This window comes from Eulemur rufifrons, chromosome 3 (genome assembly GCF_041146395.1).
Source record: "Eulemur rufifrons isolate Redbay chromosome 3, OSU_ERuf_1, whole genome shotgun sequence".
In the NCBI taxonomy this organism is placed as follows: Eukaryota; Metazoa; Chordata; class Mammalia; order Primates; family Lemuridae; genus Eulemur; species Eulemur rufifrons.
Genome location: NC_090985.1, coordinates 50,072,357 through 50,097,021, shown reverse-complemented (window position 1 = coordinate 50,097,021; position 24,665 = coordinate 50,072,357).

Sequence of the window (24,665 nt, the reverse complement as noted above, 5' to 3'; positions counted from 1 at the left end):
TCCCTAATTCTTTCATACCATTTGCAGGGATAAAAATTGCTTCAACCTTTTAGAGAAGAACTCTTACATAACTCACAAAATGCAAGACTCACATACATTTTGGCCTAGCCATTCTAAAACCATACAAAAATATGTGTACAATTGTATCTATTAGTAAATAATTATAGACAACTCAAATTCATTTCTTAGAGACTGGCTAAATAAATAATAGTACAAAAAGATATTGGCTGGATAAATACGGTATAATGTAGCTCTTTAAATCAATGAAGATGAGTTGTCTATATTGATATGAAAGCTTCCAAACATATTGTTAGATGAAAGAAAGCACATTACAAAACAATATATGTAGACTGCGATTACATTGTACTTTTGTGTACACACACACACACACATATATATTCATTTATGATTCATTCAGTAAGTATTTCATGAGAAAATATTATGTGCTAAAAAGTGCTCTGTGCATGGGGCATAAAATGTCAAATGAGGTAAGTAAGGTTGCTGGGTTGTTTCTTTCACATTATATTAGAATATAATACAATGTTTATAAGTGAATATAAAATGGTCTGAAAGAAGATACACCAAAGTTTTGACAATGCCTACTGAATCCAAGACTGAGAGAAATACTTTTAAAAAAGGTAAGAACAATTTTTATAGATTGTTCTTTATATTTTTGTACAAAGTCCTTAAATTTGCTCACAATCAGCATGTATTCATTTTGTACTGAAAAACAAAAAAACAACTAAAACTTTTATTTGAAAACTTTAACTGCTCATAAAGTTTAATTCCCCCAAAAGTTTGTTAAGTTCTCTCACATCATAACATAAGACTTCAACGTGGGACTTAAACCAGTTTTTTGTTGTTGTTTTGTTCATTTTTATATTCAGCTCCTACCCAGCATTTACCACATCCCCATGATCTACTGATTTGTAATATTTTGTACCACTTTCCATTGTTGTACTCAATTGTAACTTTTGTTGATGAAAGGAATCTTATCTTATTCACCTTTGGATCAAAGATACTTAATACAGTGCTTTAGGTAAATGAGGTGCTTTCTAAAAAGTTTGAAAATAAATGTGTTGATGGCATTGGAAATTATGACTCCATTTTAAACAATTTCATTATTTAAGATAATGCACACAATTTTATTTAAAAAGCTATAAAGGAGCATGCTTTTACTGTTCTCTTTTACTGGAAGTGCCTTTGATTTAAAATATTTTTAACAGTGTTTCTTGAAATATGAAAGGTAAAAGTTTCTCCTAGTTTCCAGTAAATCTTTCCACTTCCACAGAGTGACTCTCAAAATATCTATATTCTGCAGTCTCATCAATAAATAAAACTGGATCACTTGTTTAAGAGATGACAGATGTTAAATATTTTTGTTTGCCAAGCAATTTTACATATTTGGCCATATGTGAAAAATCATTTGGGGATCAACAGAATTGAATCTGCTTAATGAACTTTAAAGTTCCTTATCAAATAAGTTTGTTGTCAAAGGGTAAAATCCACCTACAGCATAATTTAAAGCTCTATTGTGTTTAGTAGGAGTCAGAGAATGGATTTACATCTTAATATCCATGCCCAGCCAAGAAATACTGGGATCAAACAGGTATTAAGCATCAAAAATCAAATAAAAGACAGAATTTTCCTAAATGGTATTTATTTAAATGTGGGAGAGAAATGAGTTGTCAAGGAGACTTAGTAGAAACATAAATTTGATTAATTGTAAAGTAGGTCAAAATGCTATGGAAATCCAGAGACTAAATGTCTCTACTCACAGGAAAGGAGTTCATGAGCATAACTCAGCAGTGATAATGAGAAGAAAATCAAGCTGAAATATAGAAGGTGATATTGATTATTCACTTAATGAATATAATTAGTACATTAAATGCCATTAAGTGTGTGAGGTGCTGGGGTCCAATTAGGAGATAGAAAACCACACAGTAGGTTAAACAAGTTTAATATAAAAAAATTATTTTACTATACCAAAAGAGTACCTATAAGATGTAAGGAAACAGGCCGGGCGTGGTGGCTCACGCCTGTAATCCTAGCACTCTGGGAGGCCGAGGTGGGCGGATCGTTTGAGCTCAGGAGTTCGAGACCAGCCTGAGCAAGAGCGAGACCCCATCTCTACTAAAAATAGAAAGAAATTATATGGACAGCTAAAAATATATATAGAAAAAATTAGCCGGGCATGGTGGTGCATGCCTGTAGTCCCAGCTACTCGGGAGGCTGAGGCAGGAGGATCCCTTGAGCTCAGGAGTTTGAGGTTGCTGTGAGCTAGGCTGACGCCACGGCACTCACTCTAGCCTGGGCAACAGAGTGAGACTCTGTCTCAAAAAAAAAAAAAAAAAAAAAAAAGATGTAAGGAAATTCTATATGGTACCCTAGGGATAATGGAGAGTACCTAAGGAAGGACAAACTGGTAAAGGAGGCCCCTCCCCAAAGCTGGAGTTAAGACTTTCTTGGAAAAGGTATAGTTTAGCCCACTGGAGAGCAGAGAAATAATTATGCAGCTACAACAGGTGTGCCCAGATTCATAAAGCAAATCCTACTAGATCAAAACAAATTGATAAACAGCAACATCATAATAGCTGGGGACTCCAATACCCCACTGGCAGGATAGGACAGATCCTCCAAGCAGAAAATAAACAAAAAAGAAAGTGGACTTAAACAAGATTCTAGAACAAATGGACCTAACAAACATTTAAAAAGCATTCTCTGAAAACTACTAAATATATGTTCTTCTCATAAGCTCATAGAACATTTTCTAACATTGATCACATCCTAGGACATAAAACATATCTCAACAAATTTTAAAACATAGAAATTATACCATATATCTTCTCAGACAAAGTGGAAAAAAATTGGAAATCAATTCCAACATAAACACTCAACCCTACACAAAGTCATGGGTATTAAACAACCTATTGTTGAACGATTTTTGGGTGAAGGAAAAAATTAAGATAAAAATCAAAAGATTCTTCAAACAAAATTATAAAGGGAACACAAGTTATAAAAATCTGGGGGATTCAGAAAAAGCAGTCCTAAGAGGAAAATTCATGGCCTTAAATGTCTATCTCCAAAAGACCGTAAGATCACAAATTAGCAATCTAATGAATTATCTCAAGAAATTGGAAAAGGAAAAGCAAACCAATTCCAAACCTAGCAAAAGAATAGAAATAACTAAGGTCAGAGTAGAAGTAATTGGAATCCATAATATAAGAATTATAAAGAAGATTAATGAAACAAAAAGTTGGTTTTTTGAAAAGATAAACAGAACTGACAGGCTTCTCACAAGATTAACCAGAGGCAGACAGGAAAAGACCCTAATAAGCTCAATCAGAAATTAAAAAAGGAGATATTACAACTGATACAAAATATAATCTCTAAATACTATAAAAATCTCTATGCATGTAAATTTGAAAACGTTGAAGAAGTGGACAAATGCTTGGAAACACACAACCACCCTAGGCTCAATCAGAAAGAACTAGAACTCCTGAAGAGACCAATGTCAAGCAACGAAATTGAAGTAGCGACGAAAAATTCCCAACAATGAAAAAACTCATGGAACAGATGGTTTTACAGCTGAATTTTATCAGACCTACCAAGGAGAACTTGAACCTGTACTGCAGAAATTATTTCATAACATCTAGAAGAAAGGAACCCTCCCCAACTTGTTCAACAAAGCCAATATCACCTTATACTAAAGCCAGGAAAGAACACAGCTAAAAAAGAAAACTATAAACCAATATTGCTTATGAATATAGATGAAAAAGTTTCAATAAAATTCTAACAAACTGAATTCAACTGCACATAAAAAAAATATTCCACACTACCAAGTGGGCTTCACCACAGAAATGCAAATATAGTTCAACATATGCAAATCTATACATGTGATTCACCACATAAATAGAATAAAAAGCAAAGACCATATTATCCTCTCAATAGATGCAGAAAAAGCATTTGAAAAAAAATTCAGCACTGTTTTATCATAAGACCTCTTAACAAAATAGGCATAGATGGACATACCTCAAACTTATAAAAGCCACATATGACAAACCCATAGTCAGCATCATTCTGAATGGGGAGAAATTAAAAGCATTTCCACTTAGAACTGAACTGGGACTAGGTTGCCCACTCCTACCACCCCTCTTTAATATAATGCTGGAACTCCTAGCCAGAGGAATGAGGCAACAGAAGGAAACCAAAGGTATCCAAATGGGGAAAGAAGAGGTCAAAGTATCATTCTTTGCTGATGATATGACCTTATATCTAAAAAACACCAAAGATTCTGCCAAGAGAATATTAGAATGGATAAATAAATTTAGCAAAATCTCTAGTTACAATATCAATGTACACAACTTGGTAGCATTCCTATACACCAATAACAGTCAAGCTGAGAATCAAATCAAAGACTCTATAACTTTAATAATAGCAAAAAAGAAAATAAAATGCCTAGGAATATACTTAACCAAGGAAATGAAAGACCTCTACATGGAGAACTACAAAACACTGAGGAAGGAAATTGATGAGGATGTAAACAAATAGAAAAACATATCATGCTCATGGATCAGTAGAATCAACATTGTTAAATGTCTATACTACACAAAGTAATTTACAGATTCAATATGGTCCCCATTAAAATACCAACATCATTTTTCACAGATCTAGAATAAAATAATTCTACACTTCATACAGAACCAGAAGAGACTCTGAATAGTCAAAGCATCCTTAAGCAAAAATTAAAAATCAGGAGGCATCACTTTACCAGACTTCAAGCTCTACTACAAAGTTATAGTAACCACAACAGCATGATACTGGCACAAGAACAGAAACATAGACCAATGGATCGGAACAGAGAACCCATATATAAAATCATCCACATATTGCCAACTGATCTTTGACAAAGCAGACAAAAAAATACACCAGGGAGAGAATCGCTATTCAATAAATTGTGCTGGGAGAATTGAATAGCCACATGTAGAAGACTGAAACAGGATCTGCACCTCTTACCACTCACAAAAATCAACTCATAATGAATAACAGACTTAAACCTAAATAAAGCAAGAAACTATAAGAATTCCAGAAGAAAATGTTGGAAAAACTGTTATAGATATCAGCCTAGACAAAGAATTTATGAAGACACCCAAAGGCAAACCACAGCAACAACAAAAATAAGTAAATGGGACTTGTAAATTAAAAATCTTTTTCATAGCCAAGGAAACAATCAATAGAGCAAATAGACAACCTACAGAATGGGAGAAAATATTTGCATGCTATACATCTGACAAATGGCTAATAACCAGAATCTACAAAAAACTCAAGCAAATCAGCAAGACAAAAATTCAAACAACCCCATAAAAAAGTGAGCAAAAGACATGAACAGAAACTTTTCAAAAGAAGATAGACTAATGGCCAATAAACATATGAAAAAGATGTTCAAAATTTGTAATCATCAGGGAAATGAAAATCAAAACCACAATAGATATCTCCAACTCCAGTGAAAATGCCTTTTATCAAAAAGGCCCAGAAAAACAGATGCCAGCATGGATGTGGAGAGAAAGGAACACTTGTACACTGCTGGTGGGACTGTAAACTAGTAAAAGGTCTATGGAAAGTAGTATGGAGATACCTCAAAGAACTAAATGTAGACCTACCATTTGATCCAGCATCCTATTATTTGGAATTTACCCAAAGGAAAAAAAGTCATTTTATCAAAAAGACCCTTGCCCACGAATGTTTATTGCAGCACAATTCACAATCACAAAGATATGGAATCAAACCAAGTGCCCATCAATACATGAGTGGTTTAATAAAATGTGGTATATGTACAACATGGAGAACTACTTAGTCATTAAAAAATGGTGTACTAACACCTGTCGTAACAACCTGGATGGAACTGGAGGCATTCTCTTAAGTGAAATAGCTAAAGAATGGAAAAATCAAACACCACATGTACTCACTATTAAATTGAAACTAATCGAGCAACATTCATGTGCCCCTTTGGTAGTAAAACTCATTGGAAATCAAACAAGTGGGAGAGGAGAAGAAGAGATGGTTAAATACACACCTGTCCAGTACAATGCACATAATCTGGGGGGTAGGAACATTTCTAACTTTGACTCAAACTGTATAAAACCAATTCATGCAACCAAAATATCTGTGCCCCCATAATTTTCTGAAATTAAACAAAATTCATTAGAAAATATTATCAGTTTTAATGATATAGCAAAGTTACAGGACACACAATTTACTATAAAAATAAAACTGTGTGTTCAAGCTAAATGCAACCAAAAAAAAAAAAAAAATAGGAGTCAATAAGAGGGACATACCTCTTTAGATAACAGAGCCCAATTATGGGGTAGAAATAAAGTAATTATTTATTCATTGTCTCTATTCCTTCATATCTACAGTTTGCAAAAGTCTTATTAGAACTTCTGTAATCCTATCTCAATCTATGAGATTGTTTCAACTCCCTGACCTTACTGAGGCCTTAGTGAGTTTTTAATTTTCTATTCCTAGATCATGTAGGTAAATGTCCACTTGATAGGGAGTATTTACAGATCATGCATCTTCCCCCTAGGGGGACTTTAGAATGATTGGTCATAATAACAATCTCTTCTAAAAGAATTCAGATTCTCCATAGATAGCTAAACTTAATGTCCTGATTTATTTTTATAATAGTGTATTGGAGCACTTAAGGTTAGTCATAAAGTCCTGGATATGGGAATTCAAGTGGATAGAAGCATATAAAATATAAATCATTAATTTAAATAGGCAAGATGAGTCATAGCATAAATTAGTCATAAAATACTTTTTCCAGACATATTATTATTGTCCTTTTTTGCATGTCTTTTTATTAATTGTTGTTATTATTTTGTCTCTAAAATAAAAGTGAACTGGAGAGTATTAGTAAATTATTATTCCACGTGTTTTGACTCCACAGAATGACTTTTGTCACTGAAATAGGTTTAAAGGTCCTGTGCTAGGCAAGTATAATAAAAGCCTAGGGATCTTATTAGATGAATTGTATAAGAACAGACACATTATAAAGACATAAAGATTGTATGCTTGACAAAATTATGGATTGATAAAGTCTTTTGTAAAAAAGATATACTAAAAGCATGAGAAAGAACAAGGGAATTTACTCAAGTCTCATGAAGAGCTAAGTATTTTCAGAAATGTCAAGGGTGTTTAATAAGGTTTTGACAAAGGAACTGGTTAATGGTAATAACTACTTCATTTCCTGCAGTCATTCTGAGGAAGAAGATGATCAATTGTTCATTCAACAAATAGTTATTACCTACCTATTTCATGGAAAGCAAGTTATCAGAATTGGGGATTTGGCAGTGAATAAGTCAGGCTAGGTCTGTGTTCCCAGGGTGCTTATATACTGGTGATGAGAGGCAGATAGAAAGGAAGGGAAAAAAGGAAAGGAGGAAGGAAGAACAGATAAAGATAATTGATAAGTGCTATAGATTTGGGTGGTGGCATTGGAAGTGGTAAAAAAAAAAATAGGAAAAGCTCAGATATAACATATATTTTAGAGATGAACCAATAAGACTGACTAACATAACCGAAAACAATATGGAGAAAAATAGAGGAATAAAGTAAGATTGTATTTGGTTATCAATTATGGAGTGTATATATCCATTAGTTATGAAAATCCTAATTGATGGCTGCAACTTACCTGAGAAAGATGAAAATTGTCATGCACTCATAGATAAAAGACACTATATAAAATACAGGTCAAGAATGGAGTGAGTAGCTTCTCCAACCGTGCACCCCTTGCTACCAAGAACCAAAAGAGTAGAGGGACAGTAAGCTACTCCTAACCATGAGGCAGCCATTTAGCTCTTTTGATATATTTTCTGCATGTATCCTTGAAAGCCAAGTAAACTGACAGTATGAACATATTGTACCTGTAGATCTTTTAATCATTTCCAAATCTGGGACAAACTGATACAGGTAATAAAAATTTGAGAATCTATTAAACATTGATTCTGGGATATCACCTTGGGAATTAGTAAAAGCAGTCTGGAGCTCTGGGATAAATTTATGGATTACTACATGGATTTTGCAGTCTTAAGCTTGTATATGGTACTGAAAAGTACTTAACAAGATAAAGAGAAATGAGAATTGATTATGGCCTTTGTCATAGTTGAAATCATTGCTAACACTTGCCAGAATGGTTTTAGTTCAATGGTAAGGTTGAAGCTTAACAGAGTTGACTAAAAAACAATTGCACGGTAAAAATAAATTTGAGATAGCAGCTTAAACAAGTTTCTAAAGAATCTTGTCACAAATGAAATAGAAATGGATGGTAGCTAGATAGGAATGTGGGACTACAAGAGGGTTGTTTTAATGATAGGAGATATTACAGCATGTTTGCACGTACGTTGGGATGGTGCAAATGGGTGAGGGTGGGGCATGAAACTCTATTAAATAATGTTCTTGAATGATGAAAATGGATGAGACGCATCCACAATGACAGGATTGGACTTAGATATGAGCAGAGAGTCCACCCATTGTAACATGAAGGCAAAGTCTAAGACAAAAATAAGATGAAAGATTTTGTGGTAGGAAAGTGATGTCATCTCCTTATCACTGCTCTGGTTTCTCAGAAAAGTGAAAGATAAGTTCATGAAATGGGAGAAAAGCAGGGAAGTGTTGGATGCTTGTGAAGAGAAGAGAAATGAAATAGTTGTCTGAGAGAGGGAGGGAGGAAATTCCCTACAGACATATAGTAAGTTTGATGTAAATATAGTAAGTTTGTACCACAGATAGGAAGGTCAGGGTAGGCTACTCTGAGAAGGGGACATTTAACCAAAGCACTGAACAAAAAGGAGTCAAGTGTGCAATTATCATGAGAAAGACCATACTAAGAAGAAAGAAATAGCAAACAAAACATCTCAAGGCAAGAACAAGCTTGTGTGTAAGGCTCTGAAACAAGGCCAATGCTGTTTGGGCCTGGGTATGAAGGAGAAGGTGCTATAAGATGTGCCAAGAGCCAATTCCTGTCAGTCTCTGTAAACTAAGGTAAGAATACTAGATTTATAACACATACAGTTACTTATTAAAAAGACATTCCTGTTTGCTTTAATAAGCTACCTAAACACTGGACATAACAGGAGACAAATCCCATGAGATCCCAGATGATGTGCTTGACCAACAATAAACTTGCTAAGGGGGTGGATCAAAACATAGTTTGTAACTCTTACCTCATCACCTATCTCTAGACCCTATCAAAACAGTGGAAAGATTCACTGAGAGACTGACGAAAACTGATAGTTTATCAGAGTGCCTGCTTCCCTGCGTCCAGTTACCCACTTCTGCTCTCACATCTTTTGTCTCAACATACTAGGGACTTGGGTGATAGAAACCTCACCAAAGGCCTGTCACAGTGATGTGACCTAATTGTAAAGAATCCACATGGGCTGTAGCATCAGAGAGAAGAGCTGATAGGTAAGTTACAAGTGGACATTTGGTGGAATATAATCCAGACCAGAAAAAGATACAGCTGGAAGTCTCAAGTGAGTTATGAATTACAAAAAAAAAAAAAAAAAAAAAAACCCAAAAAACCCACAAACATGCTTTTAGACTTCTGTTACACAGAAGGATACAGCAGGCGATACAATAGCATGAGTCACATAAGACTTTGCCATTTCTTCTAAATCCTTCTTTCCTCTACATCAGATTCTGGGCAAGCCCGGAATAGAAGCTATCCAGTCAAGGAGGAGAGAAAGAAAGGAAAAAAGACAAAACAAAGCATGTTTCTTTCTTCTGCTATAGTCTCTAAAATCTGAGTCAGGCCTGAGCTGTCAAGAGAGAGACTTTAAATTACATGACAGATTGAAGTGTTATTGTATTTCACTGGCCTGGCCTTTTTTAATACCAGAAAACAAGACTGCTCATCAATATATGAATGTAACTAGAAAATCTATAGAATTAGCCCAAGAAAACAGCCTGAGATGGAGAGGAAAATTCCAAAAGAGTGATTTTGAATGGCAGTGGTGAGACAGTGTAGAAATGATTCCTTCTTTACTCATTCTGAGTCCAACTCATTTAATAAGTGAGTCATATGTGTGTTTTGACAGGAGGCTTCTGAAGGATTTTAGTCAGGGAGTGACATTTTATAATCAACAGATTGAACAGATCATTTTACTGGCTGTGTAAGAAACAGATTTTTGGAGAGGAAGAGAGAAAGCAAGCAGATAAGTTATGAGGCTATGACAATAGTACAGACAAAAGATGGTGGTAGCTTGGGCTAAAGTCGGTATTAGTGGCGATGGAGAGAAAGGGGCAGTTCCGTGATCTGCTTTGAAGGTGGATTCAGTAGGACCAGATGATCTGGGAGTGAGGAGTAAATAGGAATGAAGAGCAACTGCTGTATTTCAGGCTCAAACAACTGAGAACTGACATTTCCAGAGATGTAGAAGTTTGGGCAAGAAGCAGCGTACAGTTGAGGAGAGAAATCAATAGTTCTGTTTTGGTCATATTAAATTTGAGGTGCCAAGTAGACATCTATTTAAAGATATGACATTTGGAATTGGTGGTAGGAGTCTGTAGTTGTGGAGGGAAGGCAGGAATGCATATGCAGATTTTGGAGTCTTCAGCACACAGTATTTAAAGGTCTTAGCTGAAAACACGTCATCCAGGAAGAATGAATATAAAGAAAAGAGTAGTGGTGCCTAGATAGATCCATGTGGCCCTACCACATTTGGAGTTTGAGGAGAGGAACAAAAAGGAAACTGAGGAGGCACAATGGTCAAGGAGATAGAAGGAAAAATAAGAATGTGGTGTATCTCTAAGCCATGGGAAGAAAAAGTTTCAAGAAGAATGGAGTGGACAACAGAGTTAGATGCTCATGAAAGCTTACTAAGAAAAAAAAAGAGCAGGTATCATTTGATTTGGTTAAAAAAAAAGTTATTACAGACTCTGTCAATTAATTCTCAGTAAATTGATTGAAAAAGCATCCAAAATTCAGAAAGTTGAGGAGAGAATGGGAGATGATCAAATCCACATACAAGCTATAGATAAATCATTCCATCAAGAAGTGAATGGAATCCAAAAGCACAGAAGCCATAGGAGGTATGAGCAAGAGCCAAAGGAAAAAATAAAAGCAAACAAAACAAAACAAAAAATAAAAAAAAAAAAAAAACAGATTAAACACTCAAGAACATGTTTGAGCACTGATGAGACTGATCAATGGAGGTGGATGATTTAATAATGCAAGGTGGAGAGTGAGATTAAAAGAATGACATCGTTGAGAATTTAATAGGTAATGAAATCCAGCACAAAATTTAAAGGTATGACCTTGAGAGGAGCACAGACATTTCTTCTGCTGTGAGAGGATCAAAGGCAGACAGTTAGGGCAAAGGTGGATTATTTTTATGATAGTGAGATGAGTACATTCCTATGCAATTGCTTTTATTTATTTTTGAAATGAACTGTTACAGATATGCACTTTTTTCATCTCTGATTTCAAGAAACTGATACTCAAAAGTATAAATTCTCTTTGGCAATTCAGCTAGCAAAGTCATAATAATGGCATTGCTCTCTTCTGAGAAACAATAGCAGGTCTAATTTGACTTTTTTTTTCACTTTTCTTGAGTGATTAGGTAACTGCTAATAACCTGGTATACAGGATTAATTTGGAAAACCATACCTACAATCACATCTGCTATTTCTGTTTTTAGTCCCCAGTTTCCATGGCAGCCTTTTAGAGAAGAAATATTCTACCCTTGAAGTGAATGATAAGAAAGACAATGGGAGTATGCATCGTATTGTCCTGTTTAACTATAAATATTCCCACTCCATCAAATAAGGTTGTGTTTTAAAAGCCTAGACATTTATAATATTATATTTTGCCTATGCTTGCAATAGATTAAAATGAACTTTTCCAGCTGATGGAAGAATTAAGTCAATGACAGCCGTAGTTAATGCCATTAAGAGGCTAGAGATGTACGAACTTAAGTGCAGCTGAAAGAAAGCCAGTAGCCAGTGGGTCAAGGTTACAGTGTACATCTCCAGTGGTCTGTTTCCATTAACTGCAATGTGGGCAGCACTGCCCAGAGTAGTTAAGTGAAGTGACCTTGAGTAGACTTAGTTTCTCAATTAGGGCAAGAACTTTGCACAAGAACTATTCCTTGGCTGAATTGCCCCAAGAAAATCCAATTGAGTATATTGTTGGTTTTATTATAGTCACTCAGGAAGTGACTTATTCCACCACAATACATAATTACACCTCATTCCCTCTAAGGCAGAAACTCCTTCTATTCTCCATCTCTACCATTTTTAGATACTAATAAAATGTGTCATAGTTGATAAATAAGAGTGGGTTATTTACCTTTCCTACTAGAATAAACTGTAGATATACAACCTACTAACTTGGCATATGTATGTATGCACAGATTCAGGGGCAGATTTCAGTATTTCTATTTTATAGCTCTATTGTAAAGAAGCCAAAATGAACATTATGAAAATAAGCATCCTCATGGGATAGTCTACTTTAAAAGGTCATAGTTTGGCAGAGGAAATGAGTATGTTTTTTCCTAGCATCTAAAAGGTTTGGAACCAAAACAAATTTTTATAACTAAGAAGTGGAAGTGGATGTCTCATATATGATAAACAAATATTTGTCTGATTTACATTGAAATCAGTGAATCAATCAGCTTCTATTTATTCTATGTATCAGGAAATTTGCATTCCATCTATTTCTCTTCCTGAATGTCTTTCATTGTTCAAAATACTGAGAAGATGCAGGTATCATGTGTAACTGGCTTCATAACATTGTATGTACCCTGTATACTGTATTACATATCTGCTATCATCTCCATTTTTGTTGTTAACAAAAAGGCGTAATGGAAAGTTATACTTTCTTTCTCTCATCCTTATTCCATACTCCCCTTCCTATTCGCCTTTGCTGGACTCATCAGTTGAGAGTTTTAACTGATGGAGTGACCCCAAATATGCTCACAAGATCCAAGTTACCCTGTATTCATTGGGTTCTCATACTTTCCCACTGCCTACTGTCATTGGTCATAGGATACTACAATAAAAGATGCTCTAGTGAATCCTCATATATTAGATGTAGCCTTTATATTAGTTTCCTATTGCTGCTATAACAAATTACCACAAACTTGGTGACTTGTACTAAGTCCAAACAATATACATTTATTATATTCTAATTTTGGAGATCATAAGACTAAAAGGGGTCCAAAGGTCTGTGTTCCTCCTGAAAGCTCCGGGAGAGCATCTGTTTTCTAGACCTTTTCAGCTCCCAGAAGCCACCTATATCTTAGAAGCAGAGACTGGGACCTTACCAAGCACCAAAGCTGCTGGTGCCTTGATCTTGGACTTCCCAGCCTCTAATAGTGTAAGAAATAAATTTCTGTTCATTATAAATATCCCAATCTCAGGTATTCTATTACAGCAGCACTTAATGGACTAAGACAGTCAGACAGTCATAGAAGATGCTCACCTAGGATTTATCTGGCCCTTGGAAGATGTGTTTCCATTCTCATTATTCCTAATTATTTCACTAGATTCACTATTCTCTATCATCTTGAAATTTATGTTCATCTATTTTATCCATATGGTAAAATACTACATAACAATGTGCCACACTGAATATCTTTTCCAAAGTCCACGTTTAGTGGATAGCATACCGGCCAAAGTGGGAGGATTTACAGCTTGGAAATTGGCAAAATCACAGCTTTATTTATTGTTTTGTTAGTTATCTAGAAATTGATGGAGAAAGTGTTAATAATGCAGATTAAACTTGAAAGAGTGTCATGTCTCTATTTTTGCAAGGGGGAAAAAAAGAGTGTCATGTCTGCAGCTATTACCAGTCACATTAACACCAATAAGTGAAATTCCAATATATATCATTGTTATTTCACTTTTATCTTATCAATTTAAAATAAAATATCAATCAACATTTATGCATGAATGACATTCATTGATTAGTTGCAATCATAGATTAGCAGTGGATAAAAGACCTCAGCATAAATCTGCAAACTCATTTTGTGAGAATCAGTTAGTTCCATGGAATTTATAGTAACAAATTTCATATACTATATCATTGTGAAATTTATCCTATATATCCTTTATATCAATATAATGTATAATATATGGGTATATGAATATATACACTTACTTTTCTTGGAGAACTTATTGTTAAATATTTACCAACACAGCACTGATAAAAAGCATTCCGAAGTTCACTAACAATAATGGCAGAAAAGTTGTAGGCAAAAAGGTAAACCTATATGCAAAATATGGGTGTATCCCAGTGTCCTCTTCTTGATGAGGAGATGTAACAAAGTCAATCTGGGCCCCCAGGAAATGAGACTACATGAAATTAAAGTCTCAGAATTGGACTCTGCTGCTGTCAGGAAGTTCAGTATAGCTCAGCATAGCATAACTTTGGTGAGAGGAAGTCCATATGGTTGAGTTCATGCATAGCTTCTATCCCTGCCATCTAAATAGCCCATCTGCCAGAATTGGGAATACAGAAAACTAGATCATCTATTTAAAAGATTGCCTATCTTCTCTTTTCAGAGGGTTAAAAAAAATATTTAAAACTGAAGAATCACCTACCTAGCAACATTAACCGATGCTGTAATTAAGACATTAAACCAGGGATTTTCTTGCATATTTCACACTGAGTAGGATTAGACATTATAAGAAAAATGAATACAATTAAAAAGTTTTAAGTGAGAAATTGACTGTCATTATCTTAGCCAGTGGCATTATCGTCTTATATAAAGAATTGAAATGATAATTTGCTAAGTGACTGTTGAAAATGTGTGGAGATGCTTTAAGGAAAGTATTATTTTTATCTGGGATGATGATTTTCTTAGCCAATATGAAGACACACAATGCACTGACGAACTCATTCAATGCCTCTATTTATGGACCTGCAAATTGTTCAGGTGTGTGAGAATTATATTTGAATTTCAAGTTTTCTGTTAATGCTGTGGCTGTTGAGAAGGAATGCCAAGCATACTATTAAAGCTTATGTTTATTTCACGAAAGTTGCCTTAAAAATCCATTAACATCTGAGATTTCTTCAAGGAGAAGCATCTTAGATTAATTAAATTATAGAAACAAGTTACAAATCAAAATTTACTTCTTAATGCTTACAGAATACAATTCTCTTCCTCCTTCCAAATTTTATTTACACAGTGCCTTTCTATGGTATTCACTTTCTCTTAAGGAACCCCTGTTCACCTGTCACCTCCAGTTTCACTCATATGTGTTAATATGTGCATGTTGTACATGGGAATAAGTGACTGAGGTAAAGCAGATCATAATAGAAAATTAGTACTTACTAATACTTTTCAAATATTATTTTTGGAATTTGTTAATTTGAACTATACAAAGTTGTAATTTCTGTAGATCAAATAATGGTCTAACAATGGCAATTTCTTAAGGTTCAACTCAATAATTCATACTCACTTTAGCATACGAATTAGGTTATGAAATTAAGAACCAATTGATTTCAAGTATGTAAAATGCACTGGTGAGCTAAACTAATGCTCCTCATAATTTGAGTATCAAACTAAGGTGGAAAGTGACAATGAAGGGAGAGGTTGGGGGCTTGGAGTGGGCTCACAAAACACAGAAATTTCATTATTACTCACATAGCATCAGGTATAACCTCACACACATAAAAAATGGACTTGACTCATTAAAAAGGAGCCAATAGTCACCAAAGATGATGGCACAAGGTACTTGAGATATATGCTGAAATGTTGAAATGGTACCTTTCATCAAGGAAGAGAAAGAAATCATTGAAAGCCTCCTAATCAGACACTGAGCTAGATACTTTGTATGAGGCTTTTCATCTAAGTGCCAATAACCCCATAATCTTATCCCTGTTTTTCAGAGAAGAAAAGTGAATAACAATAAATTGCCTAAAGAGACACAGCTGATAAATGGCAGACCTGGGATTTGAACCTACATCTCACTGAATTCAGAGCCCCTGCTCTTTCTGTCCTTTGTAGATTGAATCTATATCAAATCAACAAGAATAAAATATCATCACATAGGGAAATCCAGCAACCAGTGATATAGAGAAAAAAAGCAGAAAATGATAAAAACAAATTCTTGGCAAGGCACAGCAAATGGATTGTATCACTGCAAGTTTGTCAGAACAGAAAGAGTACTTGCCTGGATGCTATAAGCATTTTTCCCCATAATCAGAACCTTAAAATTCCCCCAACTATAATATTACTATAAATGGGAGCTCAATGACCTGTAAAATATCATTTGAAAATGAAAGTTAGTTGTGGGTTGGAAAGCACAAGCACCCAGAAGTACCCTTATAATCCTCCTCCTGTACTCATTTAGAATGCAATCAGCTCAAATGCTCAAGTGGCATCTTCATAAACTTCTTACGCACACGACTATGGTCTTTGAAAGGAGTTTCATCTGGAGAATTACTATTGCAGCTTGGTTAAACTCCTCAAGATGACAAATAAGAAAAAGACTATAAAGAAAAACACATTTCTGACTTTATGAAATAATTCTGAAATCACCCACTGTTCACTTGCATAATCATTTGCATTGCAATATTAAACAAAATTGACTTCACAAAAATGAAACACTAAAAGAGATTAATATTGAATATTAATATTGTTCTGTAGATATACACCAGGTCAAAGGTATTTATATGTAAAATTTATATTTTTTAATAAAACAACTTTAAGAAAATAATTTCATCCTCTAAATAAAATTATAAATGTGTGACTAAAGTTGTAATTTGCACCTTTTTATTGTATAATCCTACACAAGTATAATCAATATAAAATTTACTTATGATTACATTGCATTACATCACTTCAGCTACTCTGAACATGACAAATATATGAAGAAATGAATCTTATTTTTTTATTCAGAAGATAGCAAATTAAGTATATATCAGAAACCATAAGAATAACACAGACGTACATGTTTGACCCTGCCTCTTTTATTTCAGCTATTTCAAGCTGTTAAAATATGCCCTGTGGTTTTGAAACACTGTGAATCACTGCAAACTCTTTGCATTCTGAAGTGTATATCTATAGTTCAGATATTCAGACCTTAATCTTATTCATTCACTAAGGCTCTAACAATGAAACCTTTCAGCTAGAAGCAATACTCCAATTATTAAATACCAATATCTTTATATGACAATCCTCATCACCTTTTACCTTATAACTATTTGTGATCAAATTTTTTCTTCCTTAAAATTTGTAAAATCTTTGAAGCCAGGAATTGTTCCTCTTGCATCTTTATGCATACACACACAAAATACATGTACTCTCTATAGTTGAATGTTTTTCATACATTAAATACTTTAAACATGTTGTTTTATTTTTTTTTTTTTTGAGACAGAGTCTCACTTTGTTGCCCAGGCTAGAGTGAGTGCCGTGGCGTCAGCCTAGCTCACAGCAACCTCAAACTCCTGGGCTCAAGCGATCCTCCTGCCTCAGCCTCCCGAGTAGCTGGGACTACAGGCATGCGCCACTATGCCCGGCTAATTTTTCTATATATATATTTTTAGTTGTCCATATAATTTTTTTCTATTTTTAGTAGAGATGGGGTCTCGCTCTTGCTCAGGCTGGTCTCGAACTCCTGACCTCCAGCGATCCACCCGCCTCGGCCTCCCAGAGTGCTAGGATTACAGGCGTGAGCCACCGCGCCTGGCCTTGAACTTTATTTGCAATAAGTTTAATCCTAGTTATTTGTATTTTTTCCTAAATAAAATTATTCTTTATAAAAATTTCCATTGCTTTTCACAAATATAAAGAGCCCAAACTTCTCTCACCCTTGGAGTGACAGTAAGAAGAAGGTGAATGTCATTTTTTACTTAATACATGGGGAATTATACCATAATGAGCAGTATTGATTGCACCCTACTTGACAATGCTCAAACAAAAATATTTTAAAAGTTTAATCATTAGTAAATAACACCAACATTAGAACTGCAGTATCAATGAACCCAGATAGATCTGTGATGTATATGTCCTGAGCATCTCCCATACCATCCACTGTTATGAAATATCTCCATTCCTTCCATGCAACGTGGTTCCCTGCACTGCTGATAAAGCTGAAACATTTTCATATTCCTATTAGTCATTTCACTTTCCCGTTTGATTAATTGCCTAAAATAAAGGCATTTTCAGACACATCAGCATTACAAAAATTGAATCCAATGTACACTTTCTTAGTGTGATATTGGAGGACTCACTAACTAAAAAATGAATGAATAAATAAATAATAAGAACAGAAATAAAGGGGACCCAAGGATCATGGGATCTTACTCAGAAGGGTGAAAAAGGAGGTACTCAGTATGTTGCTAAAAGTAAGGACTATGCCTATAACTGGGCAGCAGACCTAACAATTCATACAAGAGGACTGAGGGCTCCAGAAGGAGGGGTGGATATATGATCTGAGATACTTCAGCACTCAAGGGGATTTTGTACCTCTGGGTGTAAATTAATGATAGATTTATAGGGAAAAAAAGAGCTAATGAGAAGATGACACAAAAATTTACTTCAAATGGGGGAAAAGAGGTTTGTTCTGATTATAAATATAACCCACGCAGCTAAAATGTAGACAGCAGATATAGTCACAATTATCAAAACTCAAGATCTCTAAAGTTTAAAACTAATTGAAATTTTTATTTGTACCATAATGTGAGATTGGGGCTAGAGAATGTAAGATGTTTGTTTGTTTTTATTTATTTCTGTTGTGTTCATTTTTTGTTTATTTTTATTCATGTGTTTGTATTTTAGTAATAGCTTAATTTTTTAAGCATATGATAACAGTGTTAACTACAGGCATAATGTTTTGTTTTTGTTTTTATGTGTGTGAACAAAAACGCTCATGGGTGGAGGAGACAGACAAAAAACTAAAACTTTTCTTTTTGCATTGTAGTAAGACAATAAAGTCTAATCTACAAAAAAATAAGAAACTGTATAATAAATATATTACTTATACTTTTATAAAGATGAAAATAAATAGCAGAAGAAACAACTAAAGATTTGAAGGTGATTGCCCTTAAGAAAGAAAGGTAAGCTACTGTTTTACTTTAGTATTTTCTGATGATTTTGAAAAGTTGTAAGCAAAGCACATTGTGCCAGTGGTTTATCTGTGAGAATTCTATGAGCCTGGGTGTAAAGGTGCAATACTCCAGAGAGGCCTTGTGTCTGTTCAAGGTGTTCAAAACCTGGGGCCTCATTAAATTAATTTCCCAGTTTGGCTGTTTTTGATACCACCTACGTAAAGGGATTTTAAAATCGTCTTGCATGAGGGCAGCTCTTGGTCATGAATTTTCAGGAGTGACTTTCATTCAGCAAACAAGTGCCAAAGATGTGGCAGATTTGCTAAACATCCCCCTTCACAGAAGAGATTATTTTTAGTTTCTCTGACACTGAGATTGTAGACCTTCAGAGATCTTTCTGTGAGGTTATTATTCTGTTTCTCTACCTTGCACAGACACCAGATCTTAGTTCTTTTCCCTGTTGCAACTACTAAAAGTCAAGTTCTTAAGGCAGAGACCCTCAGGGCAGCTACAGATTCAACACACTCTTACTAAACTGGATTGATGTTCCTGGCTCATTCTTCTCTGAGGAGTTTGCTTACCTTCTCCATTTAGCTATGTATTTTAAAAAGATATTTTCAAACACTTCATCTAGCATGTAAAACACTTTTATAACAGCTTCATTAAGATATAATTCACATATTATCTAGCATTTTTAATTGTTTTGCTGCAAGAACATTTGCAGGATGTTTAATCTCGCTTGTTGGAAATAGACCTTAGTATGTCTTTGATTATTTTCTTTGGCCTGTTTTCTCTGTTCTTTTTCTTTTTTTCCTGGATAATTTGCCTGACATGCAACTGCTTACACTGATCCTCTAAATTTCTGGTCTTTTTTCATCTTTTTATCTTTTTAAGTCGTTCCTTGGAAACTTCAGCTTTTTCCTAGACTTTCTACTTTTTCTTCTGCTCTCATAAATTTGATCCCAAGAATTCTTTCTTGTTTCTGAATGTTCCTTTCTATTTTTACTTCATATATGCAATATCTTCTATTATATTTCTAAGGATATTATAATTTTTGGAAGTTTTATTTTCTTTCTTGAATTTTTAGCTTGTTTTGCTCTTTACCTTTGACATAAGAAGCTGTTTGCAATATCTATGGGTCTATGCCTATATGGCTATTCATTCATGTTTAAGAGTGAAAACCTTGAGTGAAAGGGTGTGTTTTTGCTAAATTGGAAGTGGCAGAGGTAGTTGGGGTGCTTCCATATACTGTGGCAGAGTAATGTGCTTTTCTGGTTCTTTCTGGAATCAAGTCATTCAATTACCTAAATTCTTTGGCATATTTAGTTTCTTCATAGAGGAACATTCTACTCTCTTGCCTAAAGTATAAGCCTGGTTGACAGTTTTGGATGATGAGTAGGGGAAGGGGTCCACAGTCTTGTTATTTACCATGAATGTAAGCATATAATTGCTAGACATTTATTTAATTCTTTACTTTCAATAAGGAGCCTCATTCATTGACCTCTGTTGTGCCTGGTTTTTTTTGTTTGTTTTGTTTTCTTTTTTTATTATTACTATTTCAGCATATTGTGGGAGTACAAAAGTTTAGGTTACATATATTGTCCTTGGCCCCCCGCCCCGAGTCAGAGCTTCAAACGTGTCCATCCCCTAGACAGTGCACATCGCACTCATTATGTATGTATACACCCATCCCCTCCCCCACCCACATCTGCCCGATGCCCAATCAATGTTATTCCTCAATGTGCTCTTAGGTGATGATCAGTGAAACCAATCTGATGGTGATTACATGTGGTGCTTATTTTTCCATTCTTGGGATACTTCACTTAGTAGAATGGGTTCCAGCTCTATCCAGGAAAATACAAGCGGTGCTATATCACCATTGTTTCTTACAGCTGAGTAGTACTCCATGGTATACCCATTATTGGGCATCTACCCAAAAGAACAAAAGACATTCTATAAAAAAGACATCTGCACCCAAATGTTTATAGCAGCACAATTCATAATTGCAAAGATGTGAAACAACCCAGGTGCCCATCAATACATGACTGGATTAATAAAATGTGCCTGATTTTTTTGAGTGAAGAATCTCCTTTTCAATTTCTCCAGAGTATAAACTGTCCTTGTATTTTCAGAGTGAAAGACTAGTAGTCACTTGGCTATTCAAGATGGAGGAGGCAATCTAAAATTTTCAACATATCATTCTAAACACCTGGAGGCTCTATGATTTACTTTGAATTCTTTGTTTAACCTCCCCTCCCCACACTACCACCCCCCACCATTAATCAATGTGGGACTAAATCTAACAAGTTAAAGTGACCAGTTATTTTCTCAAAAAGAGAATAGCTTCACAATTGTTTGCTTTAAGATTTATCTTGTGATTTTTGGAGAATTCTCTTAAGTGGGAAATCATAAGGTATAATAAAATTTTTAATATATAGTTAGCTAGAAAATGCTCTAGGTTAGTATCAGCTGTGTAAACAAGATGAATATACTACTACTTATTCTGGTCAAGAGGCATCTAGACAAGAGCTACCTAGAAACTAAGGCTCCCTTCAATCAGTACTATGTCCTTTATCTGAGATCTCTGAGGCAGTTTCTATGGCAGATAGAATTAATCAGTCAGAGAACCAATGACTAGATAAGCCAGCAAAAGATAACTAAATATAATGAAGATAATGAAAATGTCAAAAATAAGAATGCCTTAACTCTCTCTTATGCTATCCCACATAGTATAATATGTATTTGGATTATTTCATAGTACAGTTTTTCAGGGTTTCAACATCAATTCTTTACTCAGTTGAAAGCATAGCATTCAAGAGCTACTTTGGTCTCAAAATATTCTTTTTGTCTACCAGGATCAAAAGTTACAGAGTGTAATTTTCAAATACTTGTTTCTCCAAAAGAGATGGTATCCATGTTTATACAAGTTGACTTTTATGGTGCAGTCTTGAGTGGTCAGTGGTCAGTGGTCAGGGTAGGGTGAGGAGGCTCTTCAGGTACCATGTTTTAGTGCTTGAGTTACTATATTTATGTGATAATCAGTAAAAGATGAATATACCAAATAAGGAACTTCCTTACAGTGGGACGTAGGTGTCTAACTTTCTCTTTACTCGCACTTTATGCAATTGTGAACTGTTGAGAACATCTGACACTGTTTAATTCCACATGGCTTCAATATGGTTTTTCAGGGCCAGAACTTGATCAGGGAATAGAAAAGTAAGAATATCTAAGAAGTTATACTTGATCTTTGGAAACAACTTAGAAGATCCTTATACTATGAGGTTATTTTTTCATGGATTATCTACAAGTTGGATAAGGTCATGTAAGCAGTCAGGTAAGCTTTCCTGTAATAATTTTATAAGGCTGCTCCTAGTTCTCTGTTAGGCATAGACTTCATAGCCATAAGAGCTTATGGTAAAGTTTTAGACTGTTTTTAAGACTATGTCATGATAGCTTTTAGTCCATTTGACCTCCAAAATCTGTTTGCTACTCAGAGACAGATTAGGAGTACAGGACTTGCTGCCTATTGAATTTTACTGATCAATTTAAGTATCTCACCTGTGAAATGAATATGTCAGTAATTGTCAGGTAAAACAGGCAATACACAATGAAGAGTAAAATCATTGAAATTTTTCATTATGATATAATTGAATCTGCTTTTCTGATAGACTTGATTAATGTGAAAATAAGCATATAATTGGTACATAATATTCATATCAATTTTTCCTTAATTTGGTACAAAAGAAATCAAATTTGTCACAAGACATAGTCTCTTTTCCCATGAGACATAAAATAGGTCATGTAAGCATGATAGAAAACAATAATCTGAGGGGCCACCAGGCAACCACCCAGAGCTTGTCACAAATTTCTACATGTAAAATTAAATTTTCTTTTTCATACTCATCTGTGTTTAAATTTTAGAATCTGATCTTAAAAATGTTTTACATTTTACAAGGAGAGTTTTGGAAAAAGCATATTTAGTTCTAATAAAAATATAAAGTCAGCTACCAAGGAGGACAAAAGGAGGTGTTTTTTAAGACTTCATTAGGAATTTTCTTTGAAAAAATTGTCAGATTATATAGTTTACAAATCTAGATGTGGTATCATAATAATATATCAACATACTATATTTTTAATAGAAAAAATTTTGATATCTCCCCAAACAGGTATTAGAGAAAATTTTAAAAGTAAAAGACCTAATACTGTACATATAACCTCGTGCAGTTAAGAAAAAATGTCAGTGAATGGAATAAAGTTTTTGAGATTTTTATTAGAACTTTTACATTATTCATTAATTTTAGGTGACAAGTGTTCAACACTAGAAACGTAAAAGGCATTTAAGTTAAGGCAGTTATTGCTTATTTATTGGCTATCTAAACACATGGCATTATTCTGGGAACTTTACCTGAGTGTACCCAGTAATCTATTTTTAACAGACTGGGTTTTGTACAGGTGGCCCTTGAGCATGAAACCTTTAAGGGTTTAACTAGTTTAAATTGTTGATGATAATAATAGATGTTTTAATTGTTCACGTCCCATTAATACGTCTGTATTCAATAAGAGAAAGGAGGCACATTCACCTGAATCCACCTTCTAGTACTACCCTTGGGCCTTTCTACTTCGGTTTTCAGGAAAGGTCACTGATTTTCTCAGGAGAGGATGCCAAGATGCTTGCTTCTGGGAAAAGCTAGCTGCTTTCCTCTGAAGCTCTTTGTTTTGAGCAGTATTTTACCTGAGCCTCCCTTTCCTCACCTTTTCCTTTTCAACTAGAAGCAGGGAAGCTTAATTTTTATTACAACAGAACTAACAGACTTTAAACCTATCAGTAAATTGTCTATTTTAACTTTGCTCAATCCAGGTTGTGCACAGGAATGCTACATGACGTTCATATCTTGGTGGAGTTCGGGGCACATTGCAGGTTCTGCCCATCAGACTGTAACCTGTGCAGGCGCCAGATGCCTATTTCCTTCCCAAACTCCTGTTTCAGGAGATTATGCACCCTTTATAGTGTTTAAAGTAATACCCTAATAATCTTTCTCTGACTCTTTTTCCCACCCCCATGAATAAACAAATACACTGTTCAATAAAGAAAAGGAATAGACATGAATTTAAACACCCTCACCTATTTTTCCAACTCAAAATCCACCCCCACACATTCCTTTTGGTTTCCCTGTTGTATGACTTATCACCTTTTTATAATATTTCCTATATCTTGTCACATTTTCCTTATATCTCAGCCTAGGAAGATCCATACCAAAATACATGCATCCTGAGAGAGAAAAATTAGTTACTAAACATTTAAACTGTGTATTTCCATATATTTTAACTTATTTGTACTTCATCTAGAGTAAAGGAATTTTCCATCAAAATATTCACCTGTGTTGCCAGGAGAGGAAACCCACAATACATATTTATTTTAGAAACAAGAGAAATTGCTTTTTGTACATCATATCAAAAGAAGTTTCAAGTCTTAATTAAGTGCTTTTGATTTTCAACTTGGAGGGCAGCCATTCAAGAAAATGATTATTCTTAGTTTTTGTCTCAAAACACTTTTTTTTCTTTGAATCCAATTAGTTTTTTCTTTGAACACAAATTCTCAAGACCA